The following is a 14,250-nucleotide window of genomic DNA, read 5'->3' on the forward strand; positions in this document are numbered from 1 at the left end:
CCACCCGTCGGAATCTCTTTGTCTGAATAGCCGCTGCGGACGGCGCGCGTTGCTTTATCAACATTTTTTCTGGACCTGTGAGGAATATCCGAGTGGACACTATTCGAGAAATTAAGCTGGTTTTCGGTGAAAAGTTTAACGGCTGATGAGAGATTATGGGGTGTTTCTGTCTCTGTAAGGACTTCCCATGGAGCGGGACGTCGCACAGCGCTTCCAGGCGCCGTCGTCGGCCTGTTTCGACCTGAAAACATTCTAATTTAAGGCTTAATTCACCCAGGACGTCGTGAGAGAACAGAGAAGATTCAGAAGAGGCCGGCATGAGGACTTTATGCGAATCTGTGTGCGCCGCGACAGGAAAAACACCTCCGTGTTGAAAACCATTTGTAAAATTCAGGCGGCTTTTAATGTCTTTCAACAAGTGAGTAACTGAGAAATTGTTTAACAGCTTGGGCATGTTCCAACTTGCCCGTTAAGGTTTCCAACTGAGGTGTTTTTCCTGTCGCGACCCCCCGCGGTCGGGTCCGGTCCGACATGCGACTCTGCCCGCATGTTCTTTCATTACAAAATGTCCGTTAACAATGGAATGTCCGAATAAACTCCTCATGCTGACTTCTTCTGAAAGTTCTCTGTTCTCTGACGACTTACTGGGTCAACAGAGCCTGAAATGTGGAAGTTTTCAACTTGAAACGGCGAGACGCTGCCCCCTCGAAGCGCAGATCGCCGTCAGGCGCCGTGGGCCATCCTTACGGCGACACTACCAGACCAAAATCTCTCATCAGCCATTAAGATTTTTACCGAAAACCAGCTGAATTTATCGAGTGGTGTCCACTCTGTTGTGCCTTACAGTTTTGAAAAAATTTTTATCAAACAAAGTGTTATGTGTCGGACGCAGCTCGGAGAACCGACCAGCGTTTGAAAGACCCAGTATGAAATAAGCAGAGCACGGTACAAAGGCTAACTGAATTTAATACATAACAGTGATACATAAAAAACAAAGTGCGGTCTGGCGTGGTGCGCTCCCAGCAGCGCTAACGGTCCGGAGCCAGAAGCTGTTCGGACTCAAGGACCCCGCCGACACCCCCCAGGTGGCCGCAACAAACCGAGTCTGTGAAAGAAGGAACCATTATGTGAGTCCACACTCTACACACAGAGAGAACACTTAAAGGTGTACAAACAGCAAACACTTCCTGGCTTGATTACTAATCAACTTCCCAACCTGCAGGCATGGAACATCCAGTTCACAAAACTCCACTGCAGTGGAAGTCGATACATGACTAACATACAGCTCAATATCATAAAGGTGTGAGGGACACCACATTTACTGACTGTATAAATGTTAGTCACAAAATCTAACGTACCTCAGGAAGTGTGCTGACGAGCGTGAGACCTCACTCCCTCCTCTTTCACAGACCGTGCATCAAACCTGGACGTTCTCTGCATCCATTGATGATGAGATGGCTCCCGAGACGACGATCTCACCCGTCTGGTCACAAGGTCGAGTCTCTGGCAAATACACACTGTGCACTCCAGTCTTAAATGCCACCATGTTCCAATCCATGCAGATGCACCACAGCTGTGAGTCCTGATGAGCCGCAGGTGATCAGCCTCAGGTGATCAGGGTGAGGTCCTGATAAACTCAGCAACACAGCCACTCAGTTCCAAATGCAAACCACCTGGAAGGAGAAGCAAAGGACAGAAACAAAAAGGCAGCCAGGCCCCCCCAGCCATATAACAGTACCCCACCCTCACGGGAAGCCTCCCGGCGACCACACAAACCTGGCCCAGGAGAAACACCCCCCTCCAGGGACCATGGCTGGAGACCACATCTGCATTCGTCGACCAACAGAATGATGGATGTCCTCTCCTCTGGCTGCATCTTTGCCTTTGTTTCCGTCAGTCACTTAGCACAGGTGTGGCCAGGAGTTCTTAAAGCTGTGCGGTCAGTCTTTGTCCAACTGTGTTCACAGTCTGGTTAGTCATAAAACCAAAAAGACAAACACAAACAACCAAAACACCCCCCCCCCCCCTCCCCAGAGGCCCATTCCATCAAACCCCGGGAAGGGGAGAAAAGAAAAACAACCCAAACTTAAACTAACAAATAAAAATGCTAACACCCCCCCCTCCCCAGAGGACCGTTCCATCAAACCCCGGGAAGGGGAAAAAAGAAAAACCCAAACTGAAGCTTGCAAATAAAAATGCTAACACCCCCAAACGACATGTAGGGACCAACACCCCCCAGAGGACTTCCCGCCAGCTCCAGGGGTAATAACCACAGCCGAGGTCCCTCTGGGATCCAATGTCACCCACGGGGACTCCCAGCGCCTCCCAGAGGACCACTCGTCAACACCAGGAGATGCCTCCCCTCAGGACCAACGGACCCAGCCCTGGCCGTCTATGGCTAGATGGACCCACAGCCCTTTCCCCCCCAGAGGACACCACAGTCAAACCCTGAGGGCGGAAACTGGGGGGAAAAACAAAAGGAGAAAAAACACCCACCCACCCCCCCACCCCCCCCCCAGGTGCAGAGGTTACCTGGGAAACGCCCAGCATAACCAAACTGCACCACTCCAGCAACGCCGACACTACGGCTCACACGGCTGGAGTCAGAGGAGAAGAGAGGGCACAACAAAAAACAAAACAAAAAACAACCCAATTACCCCCCCATGACCCCCCAGGGGACCGTCCCATCAAACCCTGGGAGGCGAAACTGAAAGGAATAAAAAGAAAGACTACCAGAGTAACATACAGTTGCTTGGGTCCCCGTTCTGTTTTTTTTTTATTTTTTATCTTTGAACAGAACTGCAGGGTCACAACCCCAGACACTAATAGTGTAAAAAAAAAAAAATCCCACACAAAAACCAACTCAAAAAACACCCACACAAAATGAACTAACACAAAACAAATAAGTGTTTTATACCGTCAAGATCAAACAAATGGAACACACCTGTTCCAACTTAAGAGCTTGACGGTAATGTGACTCAGTCACCACAAGAGGGAGCCAGAGTGCTAAAAATAAAAAACCCTCTTTGGTGACAGAGAAAACAAACGAGCCGCTCACTTGTGCGCAGCTGTGAGCAACACACAACCAAAAATGTGATTCAACTAAATAACACCGGAGCTGACAACAGACGCAGTAGTTATCTTCATCCGGGGAAACGGGGCAACAACTGTAACACAGGAAGCTCAGCGACCCGTGCCACAGAGCTCCGCCGGGCGCGTGCACCCATTACAGACACACTCTTGCAGCTCCCGTTTAAACCTCTTATCCGGTCGGAGCGTGACGCGAAGCTGTCGCCAGTCACGCTCCACCACGACCCACGGATAAGGCACAACACAGGAACACGGCTGCAAGAGAGCACAAATCAGTATTCAGTAATGGGTCTCAAACACGCACCATCCGGGCGGAGAGCACCCGCAACTGATCCGGATAACTACTGAACGTCTGCTGCCGCCTTCCCGGCGCGTTACCGTCTCTGCTACCGCTGGGTCCGTGATGTTTGGCCAGAGACTACTGTTATGTGTCGGACGCAGCTCAGAGAACCGACCAGCATTTGAAGGACCCAGTATGAAATAAGCAGAGCACGGTACAAAGGCTAACTGAATTTAATACATAACAGTGATACATAAAAATACAAAAGAAAGTGCGGTGTGGCGTGGTGCGCTCCCAGCAGCGCTAACGGTCCGGAGCCAGAAGCTGTTCGGACTCAAGGACCCCGCCGACACCCCCCAGGTGGCCGCAACAAACCGAGTCTGTGAAAGAAGGAACCATTATGTGAGTCCACACTCTACACACAGAGAGAACACTTAAAGGTGTACAAACAGCAAACACTTCCTGGCTTGATTACTAATCAACTTCCCAACCTGCAGGCATGGAACATCCAGTTCACAAAACTCCACTGCAGTGGAAGTCGATACATGACTAACATACAGCTCAATATCATAAAGGTGTGAGGGACACCACATTTACTGACTGTATAAATGTTAGTCACAAAATCTAACGTACCTCAGGAAGTGTGCTGACGAGCGTGAGACCTCACTCCCTCCTCTTTCACAGACCGTGCATCAAACCTGGACGTTCTCTGCATCCACTGATGATGAGATGGCTCCCGAGACGACGATCTCACCCGTCTGGTCACAAGGTCGAGTCTCTGGCAAATACACACTGTGCACTCCAGTCTTAAATGCCACCATGTTCCAATCCATGCAGATGCACCACAGCTGTGAGTCCTGATGAGCCGCAGGTGATCAGCCTCAGGTGATCAGGGTGAGGTCCTGATAAACTCAGCAACACAGCCACTCAGTTCCAAATGCAAACCACCTGGAAGGAGAAGCAAAGGACAGAAACAAAAAGGCAGCCAGGCCCCCCCAGCCATATAACACAAAGCACCAGTCTCTGAGCCATTCCTAAACAATGAAAAAATCGACGAGAGGGTGGGCCACTCCTCACTCAAAGACTGCCCACAGGCAAATGACGTAACCGACAGGCGTGAAAAAACTCTCGCATGCCCACGAGGGTTCAAGCATGTCTGATGTAATCACACGTGATTCAAATCCATATGGATTTTTAAAAAAATAATAAGGTCGGATACTTTTATCACAGACCTTGTATATTGCTCATGTTGCTGTGTTTCTTCACCAGATTGATGCGCCCTGTACCTTCATTCCCACCTTTGATTCTTGTGTCCATTGTCCTGCCTGCTTCAGCATGTTTTCGACCTCCAGCCTGTTCACTCCAACCTTGTTTAAGCCTGATGCCTATTGTACTTTTGCTGTGTTTTTTGGACTGCCTCTCCGTGTACCGACCTGTGCTCCCACCTTCAATAAAGTCTTATTTCAACCCGAACTACCTAACCCTTGCATTTGTCTCCAGACAGAGTCACCTGACAGCATGAGAGACCAGTGTGTTGTGGCGCATGTGTGAGCTTCGTTTAGCTAGCTCAAAAGTGTATTTAGGTAGCTCAAGATGATAGCTAGAAAATCCAGAGGGGAGACTGAACTCTGAACCTGCTCATAAAAATAAAGAGCCTGTTTGTCAAATAATAAATGGGCAACACAGTGGCTTCGTGGCTCGCACTGATGCCTCACAGCAAGAAGTTGTGCAATCGCTGTGTGTGTGTGTGTGTGTGTGTGTGTGTGTGTGTGTGTGTGTGTGTGTGTGTGTGTGTGTGTGTGTGTGTGTGTGTGTGTGTGTGTGTGTGTGTGTGTGTGTGTGTGTGTGTGAATGCGAGGCATTACTGTAAAGGGCTTCAAACATTTGATATGGATGGACAAGCGCTATATAAATGCAGTCCATCCATTGTCTGTGAAAAAACAGCCAAGAAAAAAGACCACAAAAAAGAAAAGAAAAGCTACACGTAAAATCTAAATGCCATGCAAGAGCATTTAAGTTACACCCCCAATTCCAATGAAGTTGGGACATTGTGTAAAATATAAATAAAAACAGAATACAATGATTTGCAAAACCTCTTCAACCTATATTCAACTGAATACACCACAAAGACAAGATATTTAATGTTCAAACTGATAAACTTTATTGTTTTTGTGCAAATATTTGCTCATTTTGAAATGGATGCCTGCAACACGTTTAAAAAAAGCTGGGACAGTGGTATGTTTACCACTGTGTTACATCACCTTTCATTCTAACAACACAATAAAAAATCAATAAAATTCTGATTATAAATTTTCTAATTTTGACAATATCTTGGCCAGTATAGAAGTCCTTGATAAGATAAGATAAGATAAACTTTATTGATCTCACAGAGGAGAAATTCACATGTTACATCAGCTCTTAAAAAATGCACAAGATGGGTGCAAGTACAGGAAAATGTTCATCAAACAGCCCTGATGGCCTTGATGGTCCACCTCTGTGGAGCCCTAATCAAAGGTGCTGTAAACAGCTCTGTGTGTGTGTCTGTCTGTCTGTGTGTCTGTCTGGATAAATCGAGTGTTTACGCTTATTGAAAAGAGGTTTGCACAGTGTCAGCTGTTTGTGTGATTCTGTGAAGTCTACGTCAAACTCAAGACCCAGAGATCAGATGGATATTGACAGCTTTTGATCCATTCCACAGACTCAGTCTGATAATGGATCTAATGAGGTCCTGAGCAGACGTTTGTATGAGTTCATGTGTTTGCGTGGTTCAGCTCAGTCAGGTTTGATGTACAGGTCTGCTGCAGTGTTGCTGAGCGTGACATTGCTCAACCCAGTCTCACATTTTTTTTTTTTTTTCTTTTCATGCTTCCATGACAAAATGAGTCAAATTTTCGTGACAGGGTTTTTTTTTTAACTCATTATTACTAACCCTACTCCTACCATGACCCTAACTTTATCTTCCCCCCACCCTAACCATAACTGCCCGCCCCCCCGCTGCACTTTTAATTTTGTGCAGCCATCATGGAATGAATTAGAATGAATTTGTGCTGCCGTGAAGAAAATGAGGCGCTTTTCGTTACATATACATAGATTAATGTATATTTCGTGCTGCTGAATCACGACTTGCGACCATGTTGCGCTACTCGACCTTGAGACACAGATAGAGAGAGGATTGTTGTCTGCAGTGATCACACACATACCCTCTGAAATGTGTCATGGTCCCTCACACTGGACGGGCGCAAAACAAAAAAGCAACATTCTGGAAGCTGTTGTGCCCGAAAAGAAAAAAACCCTTTAAAATAATATAATGACTTCTGCAGTTAGAGGAGTGCCACATAATTTATGTATTATGTATTAATGTTCTTTTAGTGATATTTTATGGATTATCAAAATACAGGGAAAATAAAGCAGTATTTTTTTTTTTTTTTTTTTTTGGATGGTTGTTTTGGGGTTTTTTTAGAACAACATTTTTAAATGACCTGATTTCTTTCAGGCTGCATCTAAGTTTATTAAAATCCTATGTAGATTATATGAAAGAATTAATTAACTACTGGCCCTTTAATGTGTAATTATCTACATTGTTGTTACAAAAACACCTTTTAAAGTATTTTAAAGTATTCTATTCTGTCAACACATCAGACCTCAAAGTGTGAACGGCATTGGCGTTGTTGTTTGGCTGTCATTTTGAATGTTGTTTTTAAATTAAAACCTGTAAGTTTAATTATTTAGGTACAAATGTATTCACTGTGGCCTAAAACTTTCAGCTCATTGAATATTTTTGAAAATGAAGACGATATGTTGTTTCATTGTAGTAAAATGTAATATATACATACAACCCCAATTCCAATCAAGTTGGTACGTTGTGTGAAATGTAAATAAAAACAGAACACAATGATTTGAAAATCCTGTTCAACCTATATTCAATTGAATATACCACAAAGACAAGATATTTGATGTTCAAACTGATAGACTTTATTGTTTTGTGTGCAAATATTTACTCTTTTTGAAATGGATGCCTGCAACACGTTTCAAAAAGCTGGGACAGTGGCAACAAGACTGGGAATGTTGATGAATGCTCAAAGAACACCTAATTGGAAACAGGTGAGTGTCATGATTGGATTACATTAAAAATCAATATCATTGTGTAAAGGATCTTACCGCGTGGGCTCAGGAACACGTCAGAAAGCCACTGTCAGTTAACACAGTTCGTCACTACATCTACAAGTGCAAGTTAAAACTCTACCATGCAAAGCGAAAGCCATCGCCTTCTCTGGGCCCGAGCTCATTTGAAATGGACAGACACAAAGTAGAAAAGTGTGCTGTGGTCTGATGAGTCCACGTTTAAAATTGTTTTTGGAAATCATGGACGTCATGTCCTCTGGACAAAACAGGAAAAAGACCATCCAGATTGTTACCAGCGCAAAGTTCAAAAGACAGCATCTGTGATGGTATGGGGGTGTGTTAGTGTCCATGGCATGGGCAACTTACACATCTGTGATGACACCATCAATGCTGAAAGGTACATCCAGGTTTTGGAGCAACACGTGCTGCCATCCAAGCAACATCTTTTTCAGGGACATCCCTGCTTATTTCAGCAAGTCAATGCCAAGCCACATCCTGCACATGTTACAACAGTGTGGCTTTGTAGTAAAAGAGTGCGGGTACTAGACTGGCCTGCCTGCAGTCCAGACCTGTCACCCATTGAAAATGTGTGGCGCATTATGAAGCACAAAATACGACAACGGAGACCCCGGACTGTTGAACAACTGAAATCGTACATCAAGCAAGAATGGGAAAGAATTCCACCTACAAAGCTTCAACAATTAGCGTCCTCAGTTCCCAAATGCGTATTGAGTGTTTTTAGAAGGAAAGGTGATGTAACACAGTGGTAAACATACCACTGTCCCAGCTTTTTTGAAATGTGTTGCAGGCATCCATTTCAAAATGAGCAAATATTTGCACAGAAACAATAAAGTTTATCAGTCTGAACAATAAATATCTTGGCTTTGTGGTGTATTCAACTGAATATAGGATGAAAGGATTTTGCAAATCATTGTATTCTGCTTTCATTGGAATTGGGGTTGTATATATATATATATATATATATATATATATATATATATATATATATATATGAAGTTGGGACGTTGTGTAAAATGTAAATATATATATATGAAGTTGGGACGTTGTGTAAAATGTAAATATATATATATATATATATATATATATACACAGTGAGGAAAATAAGTATTTGAAAGTATTTGAACACTCTGCGATTTTGAAAGTTCTTCCACTTAGAAATCATGGAGGGGTCTGAAATTTTCATCTTAGGTGCATGTCCACTGTGAGAGACATAATCTAAAAAAAAAAAAAAAAAATCCGGAAATCACAATGTATGATTTTTTAATAATTTATTTGTATGTTACTGCTGCAAATAAATATTTCAACACCTGTTAAAATCAATTTTAATATTTGGTACAGTAGCCTTTGTTTGCAATTACAGAGGTCCTGTAGTTTTTCACCAGGTTTACACACACTGCAGCAGGGATTTTGTTCCATTCCTCCACACAGATCTTCTCTAGATCAGCCAGGTTACTGGGCTGTTGCTGAGAAACATGGAGTTTGAGCTCCCTCCAAAGATTTTCTATTGGGTTTAGGTCTGGAGACTGGCTAGGCCACTCCAGAACCTTGATATACTTCTTACGGAGCCACTCTTTGGTTATCCTGGCTGTGTGCTTCGGGTCATTGTCATGTTGAAAGACTCATCCACGACCCATCTTCAATGTTCTAACTGAGGGAAGGAGATTCTTCCCCAAAATCTCGCAATACATGCCCCCGGTCATCCTCTCCTTAATACAGTGCAGTTGTCCTGTCCCATGTGCAGAAAAACACCCCCAAAGCATGATGCTTCCACCCCCATGCTTCACAGTAGGGACGGTGTTTTGGGGATGGTACTCAGCATTCTTCTTCCTCCAAACACGGTGAGTGGAATTAAGACCAAAAAGTTCTATTTTGGTCTCATCTGACCACATAACTTTCTCCCATGACTCCTCTGGATCATCCAAATGGTTATGGGCAAACTTAAGACGGGCCTGGACGTGTGCCGATTTAAGCAGGGGAACCTTCCGTGCCATGCATGATTTTAACCCATGACGTCTTAGTGTATTACCCACAGTAACCTTGGAAACAGTGGTGCCAGCTCTCTTCAGGTCATTGACCAGCTCCTCCCGTACAGTTCTGGGCTGATTCCTCACCTTTCTTAGGATCACTGATATGCCACGAGGTGGGATCTTGCATGGAGCCCCAGTCTAAGGGAGATTGACAGTCATGTTTAGATTCTTCCATTTTCTGATAATTGCTCCAACAGTTGATCTTTTTTCACCAAGCTGCTTGGTAATTGCCCTGTAGCCCTTTCCAGCCTTGTGGAGGTCTACAATTTTGTCTCTGGTGTCTTTGGACAGCTCTTTGGTCTTAGCCATGTTAGTAGTTGGAGTCTTACTGATTGTGTGGGGTGGACAGATGTCTTTATGCAGCTAACATATATATATATATATATATATATATATATATATATATATATATATATATATATATATATATATATATATATATATATATATATATTTAGAACATGCTAATTTCTTGTGATTATTTTTTGACACTGCTTTTCCTTTTCAGATTACAGTGAAGAACTTTAAAGAGAAAAAAATCTCTCCTTTCTACAAATGAGTATTTTATTATGTGAAGTGAGCAGAGACCAAATGACAAGGGTTACTTGTCTTCATGCATGATGGATTTGTAATACTAAACATGATCACTGATGTGCACAGTGTCATCCTGCCTAAATGCATGTTGTGATGGAGTTTGTAAAAGAAAACTGAAAGTAAAACCAGGTCTTGGGTGCAGGGCATTAATTTAATCTTGTGTACTTCTTTGTCACATTATAATGTTAGTTCTTTTTGTTGCTCCTCTATCAACAGATGAATAGCAGTAAGATTTATTTGATAATGTGGAATAATTGTGCATATACAAAATGTCAGAAGCTACAAAACCTGCTTTGGATTCAGCTTCTTCTGACATCATTTCTCCTTTTATTGATTCTGATGTGACACAACAAGCCGACTACCTTCAAGGAGGAAGAAGAACAGCAAAATCAAATACTACACAGCCACTGATAATGCCGGGTAGCTGTTGTTCAGCAAAAACCCAGACAAAGACAAAACCATATGGAAGACACAGACGTGGTCATATTAGAACAAACGCAGTTACAGATGGCGCCTCATCTGCTGTTGTGATATTGATGGTTTACGTCGGTGTGTCGGCCTCCAGAAGCGCTGAAGTGGGCTCAAACACAAACACATTAAGAAGGTGTGTTTTACAAGTCAAATGACAGAAAATCCATCCAAATAGTGTACACGTGGACATGTGTGTCACTGATGTAAATGAACCCTACATGGAAACCAGCCTGGTTACCTGAGCTCTTCCTGGGTCTATTTCTACATTCTTTTCTTAGCACTACTCATTCCCTCTCTCTCTCTCTCTCTCTCTCTCTCTCTCTCTCTCTCTCTCTCTCTCTCTCTCTCTCTCTCTCTCTCTCTCTCTCTGTCTCTCGCATTCACCATCAGTCTTGCTTCCTGTCTGATCCTTTCCACTGACCCCGTCCTCTTTTTCCTCTCTGAAATATTGATCATGGACTCTCACTTGGTCTTTGTTTCTCTCCATTTCTCTTGATGCTGAGGTTCAATCTTCTGTGAATAAACAAACCAAACGGTAACATTCATTACAAACCTCCAGATGTATTCACAGTGTTGTGGGGCTTTATTCTTTATTCTTCGGTCATATTGTGGGGACTCGTCTTTAGCTTGGAGACCTAAATGTGATCCTAATAAGAACACTGTTTGCTTTTAGGATTAAGACTTTCTGGTTGGGGTTACAGCTTGGAGTGCAGATAATTATACAACAACATGATTTTGGAGGGTACTGCGGGTGATTATCAGCCCTCATCTATGGTGGGCTGTTAACCATATATGGAGGACTGAAAATGGGGAGGGCCCACTCGTCCTAGGGTCCACTGGTACTAGGGTCCACTTGTCCTAACCTTTTTATATTATTTGATGGTGTATGTTACAATCCCAAAATGATTTTATGGCCCATTCACACATAACACGAAGTTGGGAAATGAGCCATGACACGACTCAAGCCAGGAATTGTGTCACTCATGAAAAATCAGAGCTGTCTCAGATGTGTCCTACAGCTGACGCCACAACCATTCGTGCACATAAGCAGCTGAAAGACAGCGAGCGTCCTGCGAATGCGCATTCGACCCCTTAATTGGCAGGTGTCTGCCTAATTCCAGGTGCCACACACAAACATCCAACGCCTGTCTAAGAATGTCTAAAAATTTGAGGAATTCTACGATATTTCTTAGAATAACCTCACAAGGAGCTACGTTTAGCCTAAAGATGCTTCGTGGATGCGGGCCCCGGTTTTTACCCCAAAAATATGCATGGGAAGGGGAAGCCGGGGGACAGTGGATCAGAAATTGTTTTGTGGCAGCATAAACACATTATGCATAGGTTTAGGTCATTCTATTGTGGATTTAAGCAAGTTATTGTTTCTAGGCTGTGTTATTCATGTCTCGCCAAATGTAATTTTTAAATTTTGTTTAAAATCGATTTAAAAAATTTTACAATATAATGAAAAACACATGATTATAAAGATTTCTTCAAAATTATTAAACATATGCTGATGCATATACAAACTATAATCCAGCAAACCAGCTATGTAATGTGTGAGTGTCTTATATAGTGATATAAGTCCTTTAGAAACTATTATAAATACAACCCATAATTTCTGTTCAAACGTGAAAACAGTTGTTTATATACACAAATTATAGCAAGTAATTCATAGAAAAATAAAGTTATAAGCTTCAACAAGTAATATTTGCCAGCCACTTGATACTGGGGCTTAGTAAATCACTTTCTAGACTGAGTCACCTTGCCCCGATTCACTGTGCCCTGGGTGCATGTGACACACATGAGCCATGTTATCAAATAGCTGATACATAATGCATGCTTATCAGTTGAACGGGGTAGTCTTCTAACTAATAACAATTTTTTGGGCCACCTTTCCTCTGTTGTGAAAAATAAATACAAAGACAATTTACTTTTGATAGGAAAAAACTGACTTCACTTGCCACTTCGTTTTACCCTTAATGTATCCAAAAACAAAACACTAATTTATAAGGGGGATGTCTTTATGCATACAAATATGGCATAACTGCTGCAAATTATATATGTAGTTTTGCAGATATAGCTACTGATTCACTCTGCCCTGTTCTTCACCATGCCCCAGTTTCCCTTACAGGATAATAACATCATCTAGTCATCATCCAGACAAATGATGCTGCTGCGAATGAAACCTCTATGTCCACACTTAGTGAAACTATAGTGTCTGGAAAAATCTTTGACGTAAGTTCCACATGCATAACAACGGCAATGACAGACAGATCATTCATTACATGGACTCACATTTCATTGTATGTGAATCAACAAAAAACTCTGTTCCAGAGCACACCAAAGTAGTGGGCAGATAATGACATTATTCGCCCACCTTTGAAGAGCCAATGTCAGCGCCCATGCAAAGCAATGCCAACCTCCAGGAAAAGACCTATAGTAATTGATAGTAATGATCATCTTCATCATTTTATAAAAGGCCATTTGATCACGACTGCTCACTGTGGAAACCACACCTTCACAGTTATGTATGTTCATGTATGAAGGACAAATAATTCTTCCTGAAATTACTGCAGACACCTGGTCACTAGTTATGTGCGGGTCAAGGTTTTTTTAATACCAGCACCCACCCGAACCAAATGTGCGGTGATTTAAAACCCAAACCCGACTCTCCCATGTTCTCTCTCTCTTTCACACACACACACACAAACACACACACTTTCTCTCTCTTCCTCCCACACGTGTAAAACTGTGATGTTTACCACCTTAAAAAATTGCCAAAACCAGTTGCTGCAAATACTGCTTACTACTGTAAATGTATTATAATTAATATTTCCCAATTTGTGGGATGCAGGTTATGATACTTGCAGAGAATTTATCAAGCAGCACAGAGCAGCACACCTCTGTTCTACTCTGCAAAACGCTTTATTTTTCAGTGAAGTAAATTATTGTCTGTGTCTTTAAAGAAGGACCAGGCCGGACTTCCACATCCGAAACTTGTGTTTTGTCCTACACTCGTTTGTTTTTTGATGCTAAACCGAGAAACTGCCTAAAAACTTATCGGAAGCTACAGATAACCTTTAATTTTGCCTCCCATATGCTCTCAGCTACTAAGAAACTGATTTAGAGTTTAAACACTGCCATAGCTTTAAATAGAACCAACAGCAATCACAAACCTAAACAGCCAATGAGCCAGCACTTCTGTCTTGGTACACTCTACCCCCCGATGTAAGAAAGCCTTATTTACCCTGACAGGATACAGTGGACCTGCGATGAGGCAGAGGTCTTGAAATGGAAAGCAGGTTTGAGTTATGGTTTTGCTTTAAAAATAAAATTATTCCGGATAGAATAACTACATTAATGTAACCTCTTAAAATGTACAAAGTGATATATAACACATATCTGTTATTAATTATCTGTTATAAAATAATGCACTAATTCTGAAGATTTGAACATTAACACACAGGTGCCCAAAGGGATTATGGGTAACTAAGCCTCCGCTCATACTGATTGGTTGATTCATTCATTCTATGTAAAAACCAACACAAGTGAGTAAATGTAACATGTTTACAAATAAATGCGCTTTTGTAAAATGTCATTTTTTTTCATTTGTATAAAAAAAGAAAGACATTTTTCAAGATCCGG

The sequence above is a fragment of the Thalassophryne amazonica genome, chromosome 15, assembly GCF_902500255.1.
Source record: "Thalassophryne amazonica chromosome 15, fThaAma1.1, whole genome shotgun sequence".
In the NCBI taxonomy this organism is placed as follows: Eukaryota; Metazoa; Chordata; class Actinopteri; order Batrachoidiformes; family Batrachoididae; genus Thalassophryne; species Thalassophryne amazonica.